The 27,012-nt window shown below is 32.6% G+C and overlaps 1 protein-coding gene across 2 annotated transcripts in view; it reads right to left on the bottom strand.

Annotated features, from left to right (window-relative positions):
- Positions 1–27,012, bottom strand: part of LOC142344097 (uncharacterized) — a 337,135-nt gene that overhangs the window by 77,002 nt on the left and 233,121 nt on the right. The window lies entirely within an intron of this gene.

The following is a 27,012-nucleotide window of genomic DNA, read 5'->3' as shown; positions in this document are numbered from 1 at the left end:
TAGCTGAATGGGGAATCGGATTTGTATGGCGATTCGTATTCCATGCCTGTTGCCATTGTGCTAAAACTAAAAGATTATTACTATTGGAATAATACATGGTTTCAAAATGTTATGTTTCTGTTATAGGAACTGTTTGTAGTTTGGTATGTTAAAGACTCACTCGTTAGTGGTTACATTGTTGTATGTGAAAAAAATATATTGTTATTTTTACTGTAGGTTTCTTGTGTTTTGTTATGAATATACAATTTTATGACTATGCAATTCTGATGAGTTAATAGTAGTGGGGGGGGGGGGTATACTGTTAGATGTTCTTTAATGTACATTTTGTTTTAAATTTCGTATGTATCAGCCGAATGAGTGTCAAAGTATGTGACTTCATTTGTGTGTGGCTGATCATTTTGGAGTACATCTAGGCTGTGACTGCGATTATGCATTTTGTTAGCCGTTAAATTTAGTTGTTCAAAATCAATCGGTGGAGGGTTTTGCATATCTAGTAGTTTCGATGTAGGTATTAAGTGTCTGTGTTCGTTATTTGTTGAAGGATTTGGTATTTCATATGGTTTAGGTTGATGAATTGGTATAGGTGTTTCATATGGATGGTTGTGGAATAAACTATTATGTTGTTCAACTTTTGGTGCACTAGGGATAGGTGCTAGTAAATTGTTTCCGATGCATTGATATGCCGGGGGTGGTGTAATTAGTTGTGGTAATATTGATGGTAGTTTATTCTCTTTTATTGTTTCTAATGGTTTTAGTTTAAATGGTTCTGGTTTATATTTCTTTTCTGGTATTGGTGGTTTCTGTATCTTTTTTGTTGGTTCTAAAATTCGTAATTGTAATCCGCTTTCTGTTCTAGGGATTGTTGTGTTGTAATGTTTATAATTCGTATCAACGTAAATTTCTGTTGGTATTTCGTTGTTGTTATGGTTTGATGTTGTTACTTCTGCTGAATGTCTACGAAAGGTAGGTCTACTTTTTCTCGTTTTGTTGTTTAAGTTTCCATAATGGGAATTGTTATCGTCACTGTCGTCATGTAGATTTTCTTCTTGTTTTTGTGCTACTAATTGTGTAAGTGTTTGTAAAAATATTCCAAATATTCCTGTTAGTAGTATTTTTGTTATACTTGCTTGTTTTCCGATTGCTTTGTGAATAGCAAAAGCGTTATAGAATTTAATAATAAGATTTGTTTTGAATAATATCATGGCATAAATAATAGCCATTTTCTCTAATATGTACCATGACCAACCAAAGATGGTTAGAATTTGGTCTTTGAGCCATGCGCCGTCAAAAATTTCTTTCCAGTTTACGCTTGGTTGATCAATCTGAAATTTATATCCATTGATATTCAAATCTCGTAGCCATTTTAGTGATTGTTCGTAATTTTTATATGTTTGTAATAAACCTAATTGTTCGAGCTCTAAAAGTTTTAGTGCATTAGCTGACTGTGCGTCTTGTAGTGTTTTTTCACGGTCTCTCATGTATTCATGTAATAGATCTCTTTTTCGTTCTTGTACTAATTGTTCTTTACTGTAGATTCCACTTTCTATTAGACTTGCTTTACTAAACATATTGTCTAATACTATTTCTTCAGGTGATATAGTGTTTAGCATTGTTTCAACTTTAACTGGATATGGTGCAAATCTGTATGGGAATGCTCCTTCCGTATCTATAGATATGAGTTGATCAAAATTACTGTGTGAACATGGTACCTTTTTTGCCCAAAGGTATGTTTGGCGTGTTAGTTGGTGTACATACTGTACTCTGTTTTTGTATAGAATTGGTATTTTTTCATAGCATTCGCGTGTTTGTGGTACATAGAGTGGTGATGATTTCTTTGCACATATGTACATTTTCATAACGTTTACTCCTTCTTGTTTTACAAATATCGATCTGTCTCCTGTAAGTATCCTAGGAGTGGTGTGTTCTTCTGTACTTGCGTTAGTGTTAATTGTCGTAGATTTCTAGTTTGTTCGCAAATTTGTGAATAAAATTTTATTGCTTGTAAACTGATTCTAGAGTATATGTTACTCATATATAAGTCCATTTTCATATTTAAGTGTGTGTTTTCGTTAATAAAACAGTAATAAAATTGGTTGTTATCTTCATCTTCATAGCGCGTGAGTGTTGAGGTGATTTCTTTTGGTGTTATTTTTATGAATTTTTCATCATCAAATTTATCTTTCTTTCTTGTTACTTTCTGTTCTGTATGCATATCAAAGCCATATTCATATATTATGTAAATATCATCATATCCTGTTTTATGTAAAGGTTGTATTGATCCGCATTCGTGTTCAACTATTGGATATATTTAAAATCGTGTTGCTATTGAGGCTGTTTTGTTTAGTGTTATTTTCTCTTGTATATCTGGTTTTTGTACTGTTGTCCATTCTGCGTTTGTTTCTATCCAATATCGTTCTTGGTATTTTACCATGAATGCATCAAATCTAATCAGTTCAAATAATTGACAATGTGTTTGGGGTTCCCAAACTATTGTTGCTTTTGTAAAAGGTGTCGGTTGACACTCTCCTTTGCGGAGATCGCATGGTAGATTTGTTCCCATGTATGAGATTTCTTCCGTATCAAGATTTAGTATGAGCGATACTTCTCTGATTTCTAATGTCCAATCTAATATGTCTATTCTGTTTTGTTTTCTTACTCCGGTTAAACAGTTTGGTTGTGCGTTTTTTATTGCGGATGGTATCCATGTTGGGTTTGTGTAATCATACACTATTCTGCCGTATGGTTGTACCATAGGAGTATCTAAATGAAATTGTATTCTACCTTGGAGGTCTTCAATTCTCTTTTGTAATGGTGGGTTAGCTATGTAATTGAATGATTTGTTGTATCTTGTGGGTTTATATTCTGTGTTTTTCAGTAAGTTAAGTCTGGCGAGTTCGTTTTGAACTTCGTCCGGGTCTAACATTTTTGTTCTTTGTGCGTCTGATACATAATAGCTAGGTCGGTTTGCTCTAATGTAGTTGGTGTGTTGTGAACACCATTCTACTCGTTCTTTAATCGTTCCTGCAACTGCGTATGCTTTAATTTCTACTGCTTGTGCTTTTGATAACAGTTGAACTTCTGTTTTTGTCATATCTAAATCTAGTGGTTTAAATTTGCATGTACTAATTTTGTTTAGTTCGTAGTACTTTACATTCGTAATTTCCTCTGCGTCGCAATCGTAATGTTCAATAAAAATATCTTGAGGTCCGATTGCTGAGCCGTTTATGTTTTGTCCTGTTAATTCTATGTAGTCTTCCTTTGTTTGACGTTTTTGTCTTTTATTGTTTAATTGGAATTTTTCTAGAATACTGTTTGTGAGGTGTTCTCTATAGAAATTCCAGTTTCTTGTCCATTTATCAATAGCTATATTCCACATTTCTTCATAGTCTTCATAGTTTCTAAAATTTTCTAATTCTGTGATGTTATAAATGTCTTGGATTGAGTTTGGGTCTGCTGTTAGTTCTGTTTGATTATTAGATACATGTTTCATAAGTTTGTTGAAGTTTTCTCGTTCTATTGTATTCGATGTATGTATTTTTATTTTGTTTTTATTTTTGATGTTTTTTATTTGTTTCTCCATTCTTTCGTTGATGCGGTCTTTAATATGTTCTTTTAGCTTGTTTTGTATTCTATACTGTGATTGTATTTGTGTGTCTATTTTCATATAAGTAAATAATATTATTATTATTAATATGAGTATTATGGAATTTAATTGAAACGGCATGTATACGATAATCCTGTATGAGGATTGTAAAATGTTACAAAACCTAAAGTTTGTTTAGTATATCTATCAAACTTATAGACAAAGTCAATACAAATAAACGGTGCTGGTGTCGTTGTTGTTACTATAGAGGGTGTTGTTGCATGAAATGGATGATTGAGTATCGTATCGTACTTAATCGTTGTATTAAATTTTAGTTCTAGAGATGGTGTTGCTAGAACTTCAAGTGCTGAATTTCGTTGGCGATGTGTTAGATTTAAGGTATTTGTAAGTCTATTTCTAGACCAATTTGTGAGGGTATCTCCAAGATTAGTTGGTCCGTATAATGATGGAGGTGGATACCAGGTCTTATGATCTAATGGAAAAAGATATGTATGATCGTTAGTTCTACTTAAAGTAGGGGGGTTTGGATTTAGTACTGGTGTTGCTCGAGATCTACCGGGGTGACTTGATGCTAGTCTTAATTCGGGTATAAATGATGCTGGTGAGAGTATTGTATTTCGTGGTGGTTGTAGAGAGTTTGTTACTTCTACTCGTGGTACGCTGATAGAGGTGTTCGAGTATGAAGATTGTTGTGATCTATTTGGTGTAGTGTTCGTACTTATCGTATTTTGCGGTGAAGTTGCTGACCAAATTGAACTATGCGGTGAGTGTATTGGTTGTACACGAAAATTGTCTTGTACGAAATTGAAGTCTTGTCTTTGTTGAAATGTGGCTGGTAGAAATGGATTTGCTCTTCATTCAGATGATGTAGGTGTTGGGATAGTATTAACACTTGAATGGTCGCTAGGTGAACTGATGTTAAAATTATGGAGGGTTGGTGTTCGGGTTGGTGTTCCGGTTGGTGTTCCGGTTCGACTTGGTGGTTCTGATTGTCCGACTTCTATAGGTCTTATTATATTTGATTCTATATCAGTAGAGTCGTATGAGACTAATGTAGAATCTTGTGTGGGAAACGAGAGTGATGCTCTACGTCTACCTCTTAATAGGTGTCTAGTTTCTGTTCTCTCACGCCGTACTGTATACGGGTTTTCGTTTCTAGGGTCTGTATCGTCTATCTCAGGCGATGTTGGTATATTTGTTAGATCTGTTACTTCGTTATGATGTGGTTGTTCTTGTTTATTGTTACGGTTACTATTATTGTTTGATGACGCAATTTTTGCTGTTTTTTAATTATTTAAGCTCCGGAACCAGGTCCGTGTGGTGGGACTTGCATATATGGTGGTGTTAATATCAGTACTGGTATTAGTTCTTGTTGTGGTTGGTGTGTTTGTGCTCCTATATTTGATATCCAAATTTCGTTATGTTGTATTCGTAAATTTAACTGGTATATTACAACGTTTCCGTAAAATGGTGATTCTGCAGGAAATCCAATTTGTAGATAGAATTTTTGTGAGTGTAATGTGTGATGTATAGATTCTTCTATGTCTGGGTTTGTATCAATTTTTATGGATTTACAAAGGTTTCTATTAAACTTAAGCACTTGCGTACTAGGAAATATATAACTATAGCAATTTTAATAAATTTAAATATTTCCAGTTCGACAATATCTATGTTTGTTTTACATATATGGTATATATCAGGATGTATTTCATGCATTGACTTATTGTACTGGTGGGCGGGCTTGCATATACTACTCTGCGATTTCTAATTACTTCATGTATTGTTACAATCGCGAGATACGTGGATATTACGACTATGCAAGGTACTAAGAATATAGTAAGAAATAATATTATCTTATTTAATATTAAATAGAGGGTTACTAATGTTTCTGAGAAATCAATTGTTGAAACTTATAAGCGAGTGTTGGTATTTGGAAAAAGTTTTTCAATGCTGCACTGGAAAATGACAGTTATTTTCTTGTGTAACTGACACTTAACGGTGTCGCACTAATTGTACGAAATTTAATTTCACTGGTAAACTACAATAACAATAATTGGTATCATATTATTTGTTAGGCTTTCAGTTTATCGTCTACAAGTTCCATAGCGTCTTTTTTACAAACTACTATGAAAACTGTGTTTAATTTGTTGATATCAACACACTTATCCGTGTGTAATTGTTGTTCTAATGTTTGGAATTTTGTAATAGTTTCGTTACAAGGCGTTATGTCTTTTAACAATTCGAAATGTTTTTCTCCCCAAAAGAGTTTTACTTCTTGTCCGGTTTCTGTTATTCCTTCAGTTATGAATAAATAATCTTTAGTTGAAATTTTACAATCAGTTGTTGTGATGCTGTCGTTATCAAAATGTATATGACTATTTAAAGGAAATTTAAGCTGAGTAAAATTGTCTCTTTGTACTATTATTTTTATACAAAGCTGGTTTCTGTTTAAAGAGTGCATAAACTCTGATGCTGCAAAAATTGGTGGTTTTTGATCACAGTGATATGTATAGTGGTGAATTAGCCGTTCTGAATTGAAATGAAAGCAATTCAGTTTACCTGTTAAGTTGCGTTGTCGTGCAATTGAGTGTTGTTGATAAACTTGTATTCTGAGAGGTGGGAGTGGAAAATAGTTTATCTTCTTTTTCTAGTGTAATATTATAGAGACAAGGAAAGAATTCTTTTGAGATAGAGATGTTTGAATGAGAGAAAATGTGATATAGAATATTGTTTGAATGTTGAGAAAAATTTTTGGAGTTTGGAGTATACAATTTCGGTTTTTCAGCTTAGCTGAAATTTTTCACAAATTTTTCAAATTTTTTAAGTCAGTTTTGCAGTTGTGGATTGTACGAAGCAAAATCAGAATTGTGATTTTTACTTTCTCGTTTCTGGTTCTCTACAATGTTTCTGACATTTACATATCTTCCGTTTTTTATATTTGGGTTGTTAAGTTGTCAATTTTAATAATTACTAGGTCTAATTAGAATATTAGTTTCCAATTTCTTGAATTGGATTTACTTCTGAAATTTTCCAGATCTTTTTGTTCTCAAGATGTTGTTTATTCTTTGAAATTGGTGTATTGGTATGAAGTTTATTATATTTGATGGTAGTTGGCGTGTTTCCATCATGGTATGTTATGGTAATTAGTCTGATGTTGGTGCCAACGTTTGTCGTTGCCTTTTGTTTTGAAGTAATTTCTTTGATCATTGGTATGGTTCGTGGCGTCATTTTGTATCAAGGGATTTGGTGTAAAAAATGTCTAATTACTGAGAAGGTATTATTTGTAATTGGATATATTGTTGCAATCTTCTGCAATTTTGCAACTTTGCAATGTGAATTGGTAATTGGTACCAATGGTACAAAATGCTTTGTTGAAGAAGCATTGACGTAATTGAAATGTTCTTTCAGCTACTAATGGTCTTGGTAAGACCAATCTTGTTAATCACCATCTGTTTATGGTGTTGGTAAATGTTAATTGGTCTGACATTTTGCTTTTTGTTACTAATTGCGTTTGCAAAGAGACAGTGTGTCTCAGTCAATTGTTTAACATCCCTGTCATTTTCTTATGGATGTTGTCAATTTGTGAGTTTTCTTCCGTTAATGATGTCTGTTATTTATGATGTCATTGTTGGGTTTTAGTGATTATCAGTAATGAGTTATAGTTTGAGTTATCTCTAATTAGGAGGACTAATGTTGTGTATGACGTTAGTTGTATGACGTTAGTTGTTAGCGTCCGCTTTTCAATAACGTCCGTATTTTCGCTAATGAGATGTATGACGTCCGTATTTGGTATGACGTATATTGTTCTGTGCAAAAAGGTGCACTGCGGATTGACTGTGCATAGTATCGAAGATCTGTTTAGCCGAATGTTTATATTTTAGTTCAAGTTCTATTTGGCCGAATGTCTGATAGCCGAATGTATAATTATGGATGTATGACGTATATGTTAAGATTGTGAATGGGTGTATTATCTATTTATGTGGGTATATGTATTCAAAGATAACGTGTATGACGGTTAATGTGTATTTTAGATCCTGATGTTGGAGATTACTGGATGGGCTGTTACTGCGTGTTATTATGCGGATTGTTATTTTGGAGATTGTTATTACATTATATTCTGTTATTCTAATTACATTCTGAACAGAAATTATTCTTTTGTTCAGTTGGACTTATTCGTCTACTCGATACGTTACTCTATTTTTAGATGTGTTAATTTTATTAGTTCGTACTCATTATTTTGAGCTTCCGTTTCTGTTACTAGTATTTACCATTTGTCCTGTTATTAATTATTTGTTGTTATTTTTTACTCTTTCCTATCGTTGTTGTTTGTTATTTCTAAACTTTCCTTTTTTATATTTATTAATGTTCGTGAATGTTGACATCTTCAAAATATCTATTCCATTCCGTGAGGTGGATAGATCCTCGATCCTGCGGATAGCCTTTCCAGAAAAGGATTTGCCTATTTGTTCTTTGATTACTTGTTATTTGAATATTTGTTTTTTGGTTTTTGTTTACTGTTAATATCAATCATCTCGAAACGTCTATTCCAGTTTTAAGCTTTTGTACAGCAAATAAAATATACCTTTTGTGTTTTGAATTTTGTGTTTTTGAATTTATTGTTTATATGAGAAATAACCCTTTGTAACAATCATAGTTGAGGTTTCAAGGGCTACTATCAAAGCCTATTTGCGTTAGAATATCCTGTATGGATATGTTTTATCTGTTATTTGTGGTTTGAATCTTTGTTATTTGTTTTTTGTCGATGACAATGGTCGATGACAATGGTGATCGATGACGATGGTGATCAATGACAATGGTTATCGATGGCAATGGTGGCTGTGTGTCTGGGTTGGCGTTTGCTAACTGATGGTTTATCAGAGGATGTATGTATAACGTATGTTTAAAATTCCAGTGTTACAAGACAGTTAGATCTCCTTTGTGTTTTTATATTTTGTTGATTTAGATGAAGTATCCACTAAAAGGTGTTAAAATTTTTGGTAATGGATGTTCCCAAAGATATTTATGAAATTTTAATATCGGGATTTATATCGGGAAAATTATGATGAAATTTATGGTGATATATCTCGGGGTATGATCTAATGTGTTATAGTTGGTTAGTGGTTAGTTGAATAAGAGCACCTTTTAGTACCATTTATTATTTGTTCCATTCATGTGTATTTATGTTCGTAGTATGTTCTGTATTAATTTAGATATATTTATCGTTTCTTTTCTAATATATGTATTCGGCTTTGCACACAAGGTTCGGGTTAGGTCTATGTACATCGGAGTGTACATAGAGATAGATTTATTGTTGTAATGTGATAGATTTTTCGCGGTTCATAGAGTATATTCCGAATACTCTATGAGGATAATTTTTGAAAATTGATTATATTAGGTAGTATTAGAGCATTAAACGGTTACGAAATCTGTTTAGTAGTTTTACTAATGGTAGCTGTATGCACGGATTATCATAAAATGACTTTTGGTATAGTTGGTCAAATGAAATGAATATTTTATATTGTTAGAGATTTTCGAGTATGCGTGTAATATGATATTTACTAGTGGTGATAGTATTAGAGTGAGAGTATAAAAGTTGAGACTCCAATCCATAGTGAGTTATTTTACGGTACGTATATGTGAATTCGTTACTGAGTAGCGTCCCGTTAATATGGGTTATTTATTTAGCACGGGTTATTATTTTTTAGTGTTAAATTGACTATTATTACTATTATTAATATTATATTTTATTGTTCTAGTATAGTATTTATGTTAATAGTATTTTCTTCTTGCGAAGATTGTAACTATGAGTTTGTTGAATGTTATCTTGTGCTATTTCTTTTTTGTGTGATGTTTGTATAGTAGGTTGTTTTAATATTGGAATTTCATTCGTGAGTAAATAGTTTTGTAATTCTAGTTTAATATGTTTTTCTTTTGGATAATACGGCACGATATGATTTCTTTGTATTGTTATATATTCTTTATTGTTATTTTTCAATATGTATGTTGTTTCTGTAGGTTTATCTATGATAAGATATGGTCCTGTTTTTAGTGGTAGTAGTTTATTAGATACGCCGTCAATTTGTTGATGATTTGTTACTAATACAAAAGTATTTTTTTCAAGTGGTTTTGCTGTGCGAAATCGTAGATTCATCTCATCTGTTAACTTTTTGCGGTTTTGAAGTATTTTTGTAATTGTACGATATGTATCATTGTAGTGCTTTTCTTTATCAAGGAACCATTTAGCAAATGTTCCTTTTTGCAACTTTGCTATCTTTGGATGGCTGAATTGTTTTTCCATATGAGTATGTGCTGGTTGTGTGTTGCATGCACTTTTTTCCCTTGGGTTACAATTTCCCATTTCGTCTGTTGTTGTTCCAAGTTTTATTTTTGTTGGTTTTCTTGGCTTTTGGTTGAAAACTACTTCGTATGGTGACATACCTAATCGTGTTTGATATTGAGTATTGTATGCATATGGAAAGAACTTTGCTTTCCTTGACCAATTGTGATATTTCTCGTCTAATAATGTTCTGATAAATTGTCCGATTATTCTGTTTGTCCCTTCTACTAATCCGTTTGTCCAAGGTGCATATGTTGTACTTGGTTTAAACTTGATTTCAAAGTAGTTACATAAATGTGTTAATTCTGTGTTAATGTATTCTGATCCGTTATCGGAACGAATTTCTTCTGGTAATCCAAATTTCATAAACCAATGTTCAAATAATGCCGTAAATGCATAATGTGCATTATTTTTGGGTGCACACATAATTGTTACATAGTGTGAAAATGCATCTACTATTACAAAGATAAAATTATTCCCTTCGGATGATGGGTGGATGGGTCCTTTTGTATCTATCATTATCATTTCATTAAAATATGATTTTGTCGGTGCTAATTGTTCTTTTTTACTTTTTGTTTTGGTGTTTGCAAATAGTTTGTTTGTTTGGCATTGTATGCAATCTGCTATTAGGATTTTTATCCAGGTTGTTAAATTTGGAAAATAATATTTCTCCATTATTTTTCTTTTTGTTTTTTCAAGTCCTGTATGGCCAACTGTGTCTGTGCAATGATTTTTGTAGAAAACACATAGTAGTAATGTTAACGGTAAGCATATTCTTTGGATTGTGTTTTTGTGAATTCTAATAATGATTTTAATTATTCCAGTTCTTTCGTCAATTACAATTGATTTAAACTTTCTATAATATGCAAAGAGTCCTTTGTTTCCGCGTATGTCCATTGTTACTGAATGTGGTTTATTGTTATGTTTTTTCCACATTTTTACTTTGTGAAGTACCGGGTCTATGATTTGTGTTTCTCTAATGAGATCTTCTGTTATTTTCGTTTTTTCATCATAGAAAACGTCTGTGATTTTTGCGTTATCGTAATTATTTTCTTGCTTAACATTGTTAATTAGTCTAAGATAGTCGTCGTCATGGTGAACCGTGTATGGTCCTTTTTGGTTTTTCTCAATAATCAAATCGTCTTTTTCTACAATTGGTGATTGCCAATTTTTTGTTTTTGGTTTGTATTTCGGTATTAAATTTGTTTTTGTCTCTGTGTTATTCTTCTCGTATGAAATTGGGTGATATTCGTTCTTATCAATGTTGATTTCGAAATAGTTTTTATGTATGTTAGCTAAAACTGGATAGTGTGTTTTTTCTTTATTGTCTTCATCTGTATTATTACATATGCTGTATTTGCATTCTAGGTTATTTGCAAATGGTGTTTTTGCAAAAAAGAATTTTATGTTTTCCGGTATTTCTACTGTAATGTCTCTTGTTTTAGTAAAATGTTCTTCATCTATTGTTCTACTAACAATATCGGGTAGGGCTAGGTTTTTCCTTCTGTCCAAATAATGTGTAAATTTGGAAATTTCATTAGTATAAATTGAAATCTGTAAACTCTGTGATTCGGTTTTTTCTTTTGTGTAAATAAATAGATTATTGGTTTGTGGTCTGTAAATAGAATAATTGGATGATTTGAACCTGTTAGTAGGAATTCATATTCCGTTAGGGCAAATATGATCGCTGAGCATTCTCTAATTAATGTAGATAGTCGCATTTCAATTGGTGTAAAAAGTCTAGAGTTTGCTGATATTAATCTCATCTTCTTTTCAGTTGGATGCTGTTGTAATAATGCTGCTCCAATGCCTGTGTTTGATGCATCTGTTATGATGTAAAATGGTTTTTTAGTGTCTGGCATTGTTAATTCAAGTTTATGTGTTATTGTTCTTTTCATTTGTTCAAGAATTGTTTGATGTTCTTTTGTCCATTTAAAGTCGTTCTCTTTGTGTAAGAGATTATATAGTGGTTGTAGTATTGGTTGCATACCATATACGTATTTCGCTAGGAAATTTATTGTTCCCAAGTATCGTTGTAAAGCTTTCATACTCGTTGGTGGTTCCAGTTTTTGGAATCCATCAATCCGTGATGTAAGTGGTTTCACTTTTTTATCTTCAATTATATGTCCCAAGAATTTTACTTTTTTTAACATAAAGTATCTTTTGTCGGGTGCTGCTTTGAGGTTTTCTTTAAGCAGTATTTTGTGATATTCTATCAATGTTTCGAACATTTGTTCATATGAATTTGTTTGGATAAATATGTCATCTACGTATGTAATGACTGTTCCTTTTCTAATTAAGGGATATAGAAAATGTGTTAGTATTGATGCAAATGCTGCTGGTCCGATTGATATTCCGTAGAATAAGCGTTTAAAACAATATTGTTCATTTCCGATTGTAAAATGTGTATATCGCATTGATTCTTCGTCTAGTGGTATTTGGTTATATGCGCTATTTAGATCTGCTGTTGTGAATATTGTTCCATTAATCCTTGTTAGGGCTACATCAACTGGTTCGATTGGCCAGTTACATTTGGATTCATCTATCATGCTGTTCAAATATCTTGCATCTAGCACGATTTTCAGAGATTCGCCTTTTCGTAGTATTATTACGGGATTTATGAATGTGTTCCCTGTTGATAGTTGTTCTTTGTTAACAGGTGCGATGATGTTGTATTTCTTTAATATATCTAATAGTTTTTGTATTCTTTCTCGAAGGTGTATCGGTACTTTGCTTATTCGTTGTTTTTTGAACATTGCATCTTTTTTCATCGGTAGGTTCAATTTTACTTTTGTTTTTCCGACGTCAAATTTTGTTGTTGCATATACTTGTTTGTATTGTAATATAATTGTTACTAGTTTTTCAAACTCATCTTGTGTTCAGTGTGAATGTTGAAAATCAAACATTTGTATAAATTCTTTTTCTTGTTCTGAATATTTGTTAATATTAAATTTGCATTTAAAGTTTGGTTTTCTTTCAAATGTTGCTACTTGTTCGATTGTTTCGTTTTCTTGTATGTTTAGTATTTCACTAATATTGTATTCACTTTCGTATGTTAGATGATACAATGCTGTTAATAAGTCGATTGAGTTTGTTTGATATATTTCGTTATCTTGTTTTTTAAATGTGATATTTCTATTCATGAAACCAATTAACCCTGTATTTATGGTTATTCTATGTCTATTTTTGTTAACTAGTAAAATGTCTATGAAGTACTCTTCATCTATTGTGAAGTCTTTTATATCTGTAAAAGATATATTGTGATATTTGTTTATCGGTTCAAAATAGAAATATGATTTATGAATCGTTTTTTCGTTTGATTTTTTCATTTGTTTAAATATAGGTATTGGAAATGTTACGATTTTATTTTGGTTCTGTTCGATATAAATTGTTTCTCTGTTAAATATTGGGTATAATCGAGAGTAATACGGGTAACCTTTTGTACTATTCATATAGAATATAATATCATTATCAGGGATTGTATTTGTATTTAATGTTAGTCTATTTGTGTTTACATTTATCGTTTCGATATATTCTTTAAAGAAAGGGGTGCCTAGGATGTTATGATTGCATTGAGTTACATAAAAATGAATGTAAAAATTGTTTTGAGGTTTATTTCTGTTATTCGAGATTCTATCTGGTGTGAGAGGTAATTTGACTGTTCCGTATGTTTCTATTGTAGTGTTGTTCGCTGCAGTTAATGTTTTGTTTGCCTTTTCCAACTGTATTTCTGGGTTGTTATATTTTATCTCATTCCAAGTATCTTCATTGAGTAAATTTAATGTTGCTCCTGAATCCAGTAGGAAATCAATTTCTAAAATTGGTTTTTGTTTAGTGAAGTCTTGTTCGAGTTTATTACATTGATACATCGGTAATATCCATGTAGGATTACTTTCTAATGTATTTATTAATGTATTGCATGTATCTTCGTTTGCGTTATAGAATTTATCTAATATCTGTTGATCTTCGTCTGATGACTCTGATGTGTATTCGTATTCGTCAATTCCTGGTGGGTCATCGTTTTGTTTTTCTGACTTAATGTTATTTATTCTGTTTTTGTTATTATTATTGTTATATTTATTTCCTTCATTTCGTCGTTCTGTAGAGTAATTCCTTTGATTTTGTTCTCTTTGTGATGAATTTCTCCTGTCGTCTCTGTTATTGTTGTTTGAGTAATTTCTATTGTTACTACTTGAACGTTGTCTAAATCTGTCGTTTCTGTTTGAATCTCTGCTGTTATATCTTTGTCTGTTATTGTTATTGTAATTATTATTTCTGTTATATGGTGATTGTTGTCTTGAGTTGTTTCTGTCCGTATATCTTGAACTTGATCTACTATTGTATCTGTTATGATTGTTATTTCTATTGTAGCTGTTTCCTCTGCTTCTACTGTAAATGTTTCTATTTTAAATTGTACTTCTGTTATTGTAATTATGTGATTTCCGATATCCTTGATAATTCCTATTATCTCTAGGATTTATGTTGTTATTATAATTATTTCGTGATTGTGATCGGTATGGGTTCGACTTCGTGAATTGTTATATATCGGTGACGTTGGTGGTAATTGTCTTCCGTTAATGTTATTTGAATCAATTTTTCTGTTTGGTAAATTTTGATTATTTCTCATGTGACCATAGAATGATATTTCTTTCGGTCGTGCTATGCTTTCTCGACGTGGTCTTTTGAAGCATCTACCTTTAGTTTGTCCGTGTGAGCTGCAATAGCTACAAAACAATGCAAATTTTGGTCTACCTTTAAAATTCTTTTTGTCATATGTTTTATTAATTCCGTTAAGGACGTTACATATTGTTCCTTCAAATTGTTCTAGATCGTTTTGGTTAAGTTCGTTGATATTGTTACAGGCTATGTTCATCTGTTTTAGATCGTCATTGATATTACTTGTACTTTGATTAACTTCATATAGTCGTTTATGATTATTTGTTATAGTTCTTGTTAGGTCCATCTGGTCTATTTTTTCTACCAATGCTTTGAATGGCATTTCCGGTTCTCTTGGTGTTTGTTTATGATTCGCATGCTTTTTTAATGCTGCTGTTTTTAGTTCATTATCTAAACATCTAATAAATGTTTGGTTCATTACGCTATTTCTGTAATCTTAATCTTCTGTGTACAATGAATATGCAGTTTTTACGAGAGTCTCTATTCTCAAAGCTAATGACCTTAGTGATTCGTTTGTATGCTTTTGTAGTTGTTGCAATATTATTTTTGCTTGTTGTTTTGACTTTTCAGAATCAAAAATATCTGAAAATTCTTTGCAAAATGTTTCCCAATCTAATTTTGTTTCACTTGGAAGTGTTGAATACCATTTTTGTGCAGGTCCTTGTAGGGTATGTAGTATTAATCAGGTTTCAGGTAATCAGATATCTATATCTTCGTCTATATTTTGTTGATTTCAGAATAAAATCGATGTTAATTGTTTATCAGGTTTCAGTGTTGATTTTTGTTTTGTTTGTAAGTTATTGTTTGTTTGAATGTCTTTAGGTGTTGATGTCGATGTTAGGCTTCTTGATAAGTTAAATGAAGAAGATCCTATTTGACTTTGATCCGTGATTTTTACATGACTGGGTAATCCTTCGATGAAGTTTATGCTATCGGAGCATATTTTTAATGTGCTTTCAAAATGTTCCGAATAGTGTTCGCTATTCCAAATGTTTTGTAGTTCGTCACATAAATGACTAATTTCCTCTGGAAATGTTTCTCCGAATTGGACTCGTTTTTCATTAATGTGTTCGAAGTTATCTAACCAAAATAGGAATGTGAATTCAGATACTATTTTTATTATATCTAATGTTGTTGTTTTAAAGTCTGATTTTAACTCAATTATTTTTGTTAGCCAATTGTTATAATTTTTTATATCGAATCTTAATTTATCGTTCACTGACTGTATTTGTTGACGATATTCGTTCAGGTATTCGGCTGTATTCCTTAGTGTTTCGTACGTAGTGGATGTTATAGCTGTCAATTTTGTTTTATCTTGTGATTCCTCATGTCTTTTCAAGAATATTTTAAACATATCCGATAGTGATGTTTCATTTTGGAAATTAAAAAAATCTTTTTATCTCCTTTTTCATCTGTTAGTGTGAATGCATAATGTTTGTTATGTTGATCTCTATCCAGTAGTATTACTGGTAGGTAATGTACTAGATGGTTTCTATGTATGTTAGTCTGTTGTATATGTTTTGTTTCTTTAAAGAGATTGTTTTTCAAGTTTATTATTATTCTGTAGATAATTTCACGATTTTCTTGTGGACAATCGTTAGCAATTGTAAATGGTATTAAGAAATTGCTAGTATATGTTTGTTCATTGTATTTGTAAGCCATTTTAATGTTCCTTTTATTTGTTATGTTTGCCAACAATACTTTTGTTATGTTTTCGAAGTTTTTTCTGTTTGTTTACCCAATTTAGTTCAGCACTGGTCGCACCAGATAAGACGTGTTCTGAGCTTACCTTTATTAGGCTACTTCTGGAACTGTCTTATGGTTGTCTCAAGAATAAAGTGTACTCTTAAGGCTTACCTGACTAACTAAAGTTCTATATCTCTAGTCTGTTACTCTTCTATATGAGCTTCAGTAGACAGTGCACGGGCCCCAAAGCTGAAGTCTAACGTATATCGCAATACAAAACAAGAGCGGAGTAGAGAGAGAGAGAGAGAAATATACTTTATTATTATATTAGGTGGTGAACTGGTACTGACTAAATAAATTTCTCTTCTGAGAAGAGGGGTAAAATGGGTAAACATCTAAAGGATAAAAAGGAAAAGATATTATTCCCTTTTTATCCAATCAGGGAAGAGTATTTTCAGTCTTTATTTATTTAAATAATAAAGTCTTTCAAATAGTTCTTTCTGGAAGTCATATTTGACTCCACAAGTGAAACACATACGTCTCCACCATTACCGGATTACCCCCCACCAGTGAGACCACCTCCTCCTGAAGACTAAACAACAGATAGTAACAAAATGCAACAACGTGTTCAACAACGTTGGTTCGAAAGAAATTCCAGTCATATTCGACCAACCAATCTACGTGTCCCCTACGCAGTAACACCACGTAGTAACAATAGGAAGTCATTTTTCCATCAATCAACTAATGAACAATCTCCAACAGCTACCGTTATGGAAACCATATGGTTCCAAGAAAAAGATCCTAGAACATTGAACAACCCACATAGTAGTAACTTTAACCCATTAGTGTCTTACCGCAAATGGGCAGAAATGCCATTTGAATCTAAGAACTATAACTTTGTCATTGCAACTCTCTTTAACCTGAAAAAATGGCATATCTTAATACTTTCCACCTTTGCCATCTGAGAACACCAATACTGTCAAACGCAGTACGAAAAATATGGGACGGGATAAATTCCATCAAGCTAATTAACCCATCCTTAAACAATTTTATAGCTTAACGGAACGGTTCCTATACGACTACAATTATGAGTTTAAAGTACCTGTAATATGCACATTCGATCACCTATTAGCAAAAGCATCTCAGGATCTCTCAGCATATAGCGTATTTGAACACGAAAGTTTCAAACTTAGTTTCAACTTTCTCCATCCCACTCCAAAAGACGTACAGAAGAATAATTTTCGTGTACATGAAACCAAACTGATTCACAATTTGATCTATATCACCTTCTTCAGAGATAAAGAGCATTATACAGATAAAAGCTACATCCATATCAATGATCAACTAACATCCCCCTACTTTTTGAATTATGGATATAAACTGAAGTGGGAATACACCATTGGAACACTCCGGAATTTTGATCCCAGAAAAAATTACTACATCTTCCAACCTAAGGATTCACCTGAAAGACCATTGATGGTACCTCTCGAGGCACTTGAACCTTGCGAAGAGTACCATACATATCATTTAGAAGGAAGCCTAACAAACAGAGCTTTCAGTAACAGATTTCAATATAACAATGAACGAAAAGCAACCGATCTTGAAGAGATCAATATAACAAGAGCTAAGGAAGACTGTAAAAGCTTCGATTATGGAAACAAACATCAACAAACGAGGTCACTGACCTGTTGACATACTTTCTCTCACACGATGAACTTTTCGTAAAGGAATATAAACCTTACAGAGATCGAACTAACCATCCTCAGCAAACAGAGAAATTGTAACAAATGGAAAATTGGAACAAGTTACAAATCTCGAACTTTAAGAACAATGCCATTTCAATCATAACAACTTCCTTTAACAATGGATTTGATTCTCTGCATATATGCTTATCGTTTTCTTATATTGTACCAATTTGTAACAATACCATCTATAGCCATAAACATTCCAAATATACTCCCCAAATCTCTTTGAACATGCTATTCGAATTACAATTGAAATATTTTAACTGTTACATTCCTGATTTGATTTGCTATAATAGTCCTAAATACAACACTGTCTTTAAGTATCACTGATACTTGATATAATACCTTGATATAACACTTAAAGATTAATTGACTTCTTCAGAACAACAATTTTTATTCTTTTTATTATCATTGTTTCTTATTCTCCTACCCATTTTCTACCTTCAGATAGTAAATTGTACATGTACATATGCAAAGATTATCCATAGTTAGATATATGCAATTTTGTAAATAAGAAATAAAGAAAATACAAAAAAGTACCTGATAATATTGTGTACAATGGAACCGGATATAAACAATAGCTTTATGCACTACAGTGTAGAAAAACACACTATATGTATTGTACAACAGACATGTACAACGAACAGTACACATAACGTATTCATAACACTACATAACACATTGGGTCATGACATGACAATTCTAACAACTTCTTAGCAAGTGTTTATAAAAACAAACTGTTGATATTTTGTTAATCAAACTAACAAAACGTCAAACAATTATATTGACACGTAATCTACTAACAGTACATAACAAAATAATCGAAGTCTATAACAACAGAAAAAACGAAAATATTACTAATTTGAAAATTTCATATTACTAGGATAGTCTACTAATTTATAACAACGACTTTTCATAGGTAAACCATTAATAGACAAATCATTCATAGGTAAACTTTTCACATGTATAAACAACCATGCAAATATAACAACATGAAGTTAACAACTATGAACTATCACATGCAATAATCTAGCAATAGCATCTATTATACTAACAGTAACAACTAACAAGTTCTTTCTTCCCGAGGGAATTTTTTAGAATGTTGAAATACATTATTTCGTATCCGGAAAACATTTATAAAATAAGCGCGCAGACATATGCCTTTACTAAATTTAAAAGTATGAAATAACCGTTAATAGGAATCAGGCGACGGGACATTTTTGTGTACACCCATTAAACCTATAAGCGTGTTCTTAAACCATTACTAAATTTAAACAATACAGAAACCATTAGCAACCGTACAACATTTACAGATTCAATAAACGCTTCGCAAAAAATAACCGTAACAACTATCAAAACCACGAAACTGTAGAAGTATGATGAAGCAGTCTGTGAGGACTAAATTCATCAGAATAAATCATGACTCCGGGAGACATTAATTGAAATAATACATGTTCATAACCAATAACATAACCCAACATGACAGAAAAATCACATGTCACTATACCGTTTGTTATGACATATAGCAAATAATTTTTCGTTGTTGTCAACAACCTTCTTGTTGTTACACACCAAACCACACTTGATTTTTCCATCGAATTTCATATAACATTTAGAACAAAGGTTTTATTTAACAGAACATTAATACCGCCTAATATGATAGGCTAAATCGAAAAAATTCCGAACATCTAACAGATAACATAAGCAAACAAAAAGAATTCAGGTAAGTCAGGTAAGTCACTGGTCATCAGGATCGCCTTCTACATCAACATCGGGCCTACCCAAAAGGATCTTCATCCACTGGAAGTGGTACTGGAATAGATACTTTTGTGGTTGTTGATGTTCACTCCTTGCTTCGTGGCAACCTATGTCTAGGAATTGACCTACTGACGAACCGGCAAAAGCGCAACACACTCAACAAAAAGAAAAGAAAGTCATCCAGAGAGATTAAAGAGAAATAGAATGTAGTACTCACAAAAACTTCTAAAAAACTTAAACCCCGGAAAGATGGAGTCAATGTTGACTTCCAACAAAGAAGATTTGAAAACTTTATTATTTAAATCAAACAAAGACTGAAAATACTCTATCCTGATTGGTTAAAATAGAAGAAATACCTTTCCTTCGATGTTTAACTATTTTCACTGACACACAACATTTTAGTTGGTACCGATCAGAGTCATATCCAAACCTGATATAATAATAAAGTATATCTCTCTCTCTCTACTCCGCTCTTGTTTTGTATTGAGATATACGTTAGACTTTAGCATTGGGGCCCGTGCACTATCTAATGAAGGCCACCACCATTTGAAAAGTGAACTATTGGAGCTTGGAAAATTCCAACACAGTTCGTGGAACAGATAATTTTGTGGTTGTTGATGTTCAAATACTTCCTTGAGATTCGACTGCCTTCAACTACCGACCGACTACAAATCTACCTACATACTACACGAGAGAAGAAAAGTAGAAGAGAGCCAGAACAATACACCAGTTTTCGAAAAGTTAACAACCCGGAAAGATGGAGTCAATCTTGATTGACATCCAGAAATAAAACTCGGAAAAATTATTCATTGAAAGAAAATATATATTCTGTTGAAAACTGAAACACTCTTTTCTGATTGGTTGAAATTAAATTTATTTTTCCCTTTTAGAAAAATGTGTAGAACCTTTCCCTTTCACTCTTTAGTTGATTCCTTCAGAGTCAGACCTGATTTAACAATAAAGTATATGTATCACTCTCTACTCCGCTCGTGAAATATTTTTGAGACTAAGTCTAGATAGCAGCATTGGGGCCCATGCTCTATCCACTAGTACTCCCATCGAAGAGTAACAGACTAGAATCATAGAATTTTAGTTGGTCAGGTAAGCCTTAAGATTACTTCTATTCTTGAGACGACCACAAATCAGTTCGGATAGTTTCCTATTAAAAGGTAAGCTCTAGAACACGTCTTACTTGGTTGGACCGAATTCTAGAAATTTCGCAATTTTTATCCTCGAGTTTTTTATTTCAATGAATTTCCACTGTTTCTTTTAATCGGGAAGTCTTTTGAACAATTTCTGTGAGTAATTGTTGCTTGCTCTTCTAAGTAGTCTGTTTGTATGGTTTCTCAATCTCTTGTAGGAGTTATATGTGTCAACGTCTGCTTTCTCCTTCCAAATATTGAAAAAACTGTGCTTTTCGTTAAGAAGGTTCAATATTTCTCTGGATAATCATTTCTTTTTTGTTGGTTTTGTCGATGGCTCTCCCATTTTAATAGGAGGTACATTTTTCAGAATAAATTCAAACATATTTGAAAAATTTGAAAAGTTAAATTTGCATTGTTTTGTCGATACTTGTGACTCCAATCCGCTGATGCATTCTTTTTGTTAAGACTAGCTCTAGAAAATCTTCTGGTATCCCTATAAAAAAACTGCGTTTTGTTGTTTTCATAATCAATTCTCAATAACGAAAGGGAAACTAGGGTAAAATGATCACTTCCAAACAACTGCTCGATAATGGTTGTAACAAAAATTTGGTGTTTTGTGATTAAACAGTGATCAATCAGTGTTTTCTGATTTCCATTTGTCCAGGTAACATTATTTTTTATTACGGTTTTAAGTCCGCTTTTGGCAGCAAGTTCTGTCAATAACTCTCTTTCCCTTTGATTGAAATAATTTATGTATAAGTCTCCGAATAGTATTACCTTATCTGTTATTGAAGATGACCCGAAATGTTCGATGTCAACTCGTCCAGGAAAAAATTCGCTCAAATTTTTGTTGGAACTATAAGAAAGGCTTTAAAGAAGGTTTTCCTTAAACGGTGCTTGTATTTCAACCCACTGTGATTCAAAAACACATCTGTTAAAAGAGTTGAGATCATTCTTTATTTTATGTTTGAATGTTTTTGGTACCCATATTCCTACTCCACAACCTCTCATTAAATGCGTCAATTTTGATCTACTTTGGGTAATTGTTGATGAAAAATTGGTAATAATTGCACAGAAAGTTCAAGTGTATCTTTTGATTATCGTTTATCCATGTTTCAGTCAAGCAATCTTTGTGTCCTGCTGCTGCAAAAAATCTGATTTTTTTTGTTTTTGTTGTTAACACTTCTATTAATTGTATATACAAAAGATAGATACAAGTTTGAATTTGCCTTATAATTTTTGTAGTCATCGAATGTTTCACTAGTATGTGAATTGGATCCTGGATTAGATTCGACATCACCGCAAAGTAAAATTAGGTAGGTTGACCAATTTCCAAGACATACATTATCAATCACTGTTTTGTTTTTAAAAAATGATATAAATTGAAGTGTTTGGGTGACCCTTGATTGAAAACTTACATTTTTGAATTTTCTGCAAGAAAAAACAGGCTAAAAACATGAGAAATTTCCAATAGGAAAACAATTTTTCAAAGTCACACAAACGCATTTTATCCCATTTGACCACTTCTACTCCAGTTACTGATGACATTATCTATTGCCTCCTTTTTTGTCTCATAGATACGATTGCCAGAAAGTTGCCACCCAACACTTGATATGTAATTTTGTAAGCTAAAACCCATTTTAATCAGTAAGGACTGTTTAGAATGAATGCCATCCATTCGAATATCTTGTTTTTTCATATTATGATCAAGAACTTTTATGTCGATAGTTTAAAACTCGCCTCGTAAACCATCTGTTATATCGTCTAAAGGCCACTTAATTGTGGTTATTTCAATATTGTTAGTTTCGCGTCCAAAACGCGTTGATTCATACCCAATTGAAAATTGAACCTACACTCCATCCGGGTAACACAGTAAACTTTTTAAACTATATTAACAATTCACATCTAACACATATTAAGGAACCTTTCGAGTAAGTCAGTTTAGTCGATACACATCAGCAAGGACAGAGCATCTACACAACATTAGTCACAGGAACTTTGGCCACCACATTTGAGAAGTGAACTATTGGAACTTGGACAATTCCAACACAGTTCGTGGAATAGATAATTTTGTGGTTGTTGATGATCAAATAATTCCTTGAGATTCGACTGCCTTCAACTACCGACCGACTACAAATCTACCTGCATACTACACGAGAGAAAGAAAGTAGAAGAGAGCCAGAACAATGCACCAGTTTTCGAAAACTTAACAACGCGGAAAGATGGAGTCAATCTTGATTGACATCCAGAAACAAAACTTGGAAAAATTATTCATTGAAAGAAGATAAATATTCTGCTGAAAACTGAAATACTCTTTTTTGATTGGTTGAAATTATATTTATTTTTCCATTTTAGAAAAATGTGTAGAACCTTTCCCTTTCACTCTTTAGTTGATTCCTTCAGAGTCAGACCTGATATAACAATAAAGTATATGTATCACCCTCTACTCCGCTCGTGAAAAATTTTTGAGACTAAGTGTAGATAGCAGCATTGGGGCTCGTGCTCTATCCACTAGTACTCCCATCGAAGAGTAACAGACTAGAATCATAGAATTTTAGTTAGTCAGGTAAGCCCTAAGATTACTTCTATTCTTGAGACGACCATAAGTCAGTTCGGATAGTTTCCTATTAAAAGATAAGCTCTAGAACACGTCTAACTTGGTTGAACCGAATTCTAGAAATTTCGCAATTTTTATTCTCGAGTTTTTTTTATTTCAATGAATTTCCACTGTTGTTTTGAATCGGGAAGTCTTTTGAACAATTTCTGTGAATAATTGTTACTTGCTCTTCTAAGTAGTCTGTTCGTATGGTTTCTCATTCTTTTGTATGAGTTATATGTGTCAACGTCTGCTTTTTCCTTCCAAATATTGAAAAAACTGTGCTTTTCGTTAACAAGGTTCAATAATTCTCTGGATAATCATTTCCTCTTTGTTGATTTTGACGATGGCTCTCCTATTTTAATAGGAGCTACATTTTTCAGAATAATTTCAAACATACTTGAAAAATTTTTAAAAGTTAAGTTTGCATTGTTTTGTCGATACATGCGACTCTAATCCGCTAATGCAATTTTTTTTTGTTAAGACTAGCTCTAGAAAATTTTCTGGTATCCCTTTGAAAAAACTGTTTAGTTGTTTTCATAATCAGTTTTCGGTAACGAAAGGGAAACTAAGGTAAAATGATCACTTCCAAACAACTGCTTGATAATGGTTGTAACAAAAACTTGGTGTTTTGTGATTAAACAGTGATCAATCATTGTTTTCTGATTTCCATTTGTCCAGGTAACAGTATTTTTCATTACTGTTTCAAGCTTTTGTCAGCAATTTCTGTCAAAAACTCTCTTTCTCCTTGATTGAAATAATTTATGTAAAAGTCTCCGAATAGTTTTATATTATCTGTTATTAAAGATGACCCGTAATGTTCAATGTCAACTCGTCTAGGAAAAAATTCGCTCAATTTTTTGTTGGAACTATAAGAAACGCTTATAAGAAGGTTTTTTCTTAAATGGTGCTTGTATTTCAACCCATTTGTGATTCAAAAACACATCCGTTAAGAGAGTTGAGATCATTCTTCATTTTATGTTTGAATGTTTTTGGTACCCATATTCCTACTCCACAACCTCACGTTAATTGCGTCAATTTTGATCTACTTTGGGTAATTGTTGCTGAAAAAGTGGTTATAATTGCACAGAAAGTTCAAGAGTATCTTTTGATTATCGTTTATCCATGTTTCAGTCAAGCAATGTTTGTGTCCTGCTGCTGCAAAAAATCCGAAATTTTTTGGTGTTTGTTGTTAACACTTCTAATAATTGTATATACAAAAGATAGATACAAGTTTGAATTTGCCTTCTATTTTTTGTAGTCTTCGAATATTTCTCTATTATGTAAATTGGGTCCTGGATTAGATTCGACATCACCGCAAAGTAAAATTAGGTAGGTTGACCAAAATCCAAGACATACATTATCAAGCATTGTTTTGTTTTTAAAAATGAAAAAAAATTAAAGTGTTTGGGTGACCCTTGATTGAAAACTTACATTTTTTAATTTTCTACAAGAAAATTGAAAAATGGTCTCATCTTCTTTTTTGGTCTCATAGATACGTTGCTGCCAGAAAGTTGACAACCAACACTTGATATGTAATTTCGTAAGCATTTTCTGGATTCCATTTTGATTAGAATGAACGCCATCCATTCGAATATCTGTTTTTTCCATATTATAATCCAGAACTTTTATGTCGGTATTTTGAAACTCGCTATATTGAAACTCGCTATTTTGAAACCATCTGCTATATCGTCTAAAGGCCGGTTAATTTTGGTTATTTCATTATTGTTAGTTTTGCGCCCAAAACTGCAGTTTTTTTACCTTGGGTAATTTTCAAATCGCTACTTTGTAAGGCTTTATTTCATCAACGCACTTCACTACAACGACTCCCAATTCTTCAGCGGCATCTTCTCCTGCCCTACATTGATCAATGGAATTATGCCCTCTACGAATAAACAGACATTCTGCTTTTGTCGATGGCGCATAATTGTCAATGATATTTTTGAGGTCTTTTATTGTCGAAGATGGATAAAAATGAATGGCAGCATCATTACTAATATCATTTTGGCGAACCAGTTAATACAGGTTGTCAGAAATGATTCATTGTTTTGTGAAACGAGGAACAAACTTTGGATAACAGTGACGATTGACAGTACATTTCATGACATCTTTTTCTACTGATATTAATTTATCGTTCTGATTCCTCAAAAATTGAATCTCAGATTGAGTTTGATTATAAAGTTCTTTCTGATGTTCCAATTCGAGCTTAAGCCTATCCAATTGTGGGTTGTTTTCTTGATTCTTGTTCGCTAAGTTAAGAGACTCCCTTCTTTGTTTCATCACCTCGCTTATTACTTTCCCTTTTGTCCATTTTGATAAACCCGAAATAGTATATATCATCTTGATATCTATGCTTTAGGTGATTGGTTTTAGTTATTCGTGCATAAACCAAAAAAAGGCTCGCCCTGAAAATGACGCAATATTAAATTAAAAGTTAAATTGGTTTGCTCTCGCCAGTTTGAAGTCCAGATTGTAGAATATCCAATAATTCGATTTGCTTTTAGAAAGAAAAAAAAATTGCTTGCTTTATTGAAAAAAAACAGAAAAACTCTTTGTGAGATAAAAATCTCAATTAATGGAATCAAAAATAATCTATCAGCGTGTTCGTTTATATGAATTTACGCAGCTGACTTTGCCTTAATTTTCGTAAGGCCTTAATTTTCAGCTGCGAATTTTCGTAAGATTTGCGATTCTTAGAGTTGAATTATTTTTTTTCACCGCATTCATCGCATTCAACGCTGAAAATCGCAATTCTCACATCTTTTTACTGCATTCAACCCAAATCTTACATTTTTTAGAGAATTTTAGCGTTGACAACTCGACCCGGCCCCCACCCTCCAGATGACGCGTTATCGAGTCATACCCCAGCTGAGATGTCGAATTATGAAAAGACCGTCGTCGACCAATATCGGGTATAAAAAGACCATGGTCGACCAATGCTGGGTATAAAATGATTTTAGTTCGACCCTAATAGTCTTGGTCGGTTTTAGGTCGACCCTAATGGTCATGCTCCACTTTAGGTCGATCGATATGGTCATGGTCGACTTTAGGTCGACCGATATGGTCATGAACTACTTTAAGTCGAACGATATGGCACTGGTCGACCTTGGGTTTTAACTGATGCGTTTTTGCATATAATGTAGTTGAAAGTGTTAATGGTTTTGCTTCAGTTGGCAAAAACTTTTGGGCAAGGACAAAATTTCTTTTTTAAAAAGTCTTTGTTGCAGCCAACATATTGTCCTTCTATTTTACATCATTGAGATGTTTCTAGTGCATTTGATTTTATCTTTGTACATACGGAGTGCTCATTACTGGGATTTAAAGAACCCATGAACCCCTAAAAATGCACCAAATATTTGGTAAAAAAGACCTATGATGTAGACTTTAGGTCGACCGTACTGGATATGAAAAGGCCATTGGTCGACTTATGAAAAGACTTTAGTTCGACGGTATCATCTATGAAC

The sequence above is a fragment of the Convolutriloba macropyga genome, chromosome 8, assembly GCF_964194025.1.
Source record: "Convolutriloba macropyga chromosome 8, txConMacr16.3, whole genome shotgun sequence".
NCBI lineage: Eukaryota > Metazoa > Xenacoelomorpha > Acoela > Convolutidae > Convolutriloba > Convolutriloba macropyga.
This window is presented reverse-complemented; position numbering and strand designations above follow the sequence as displayed.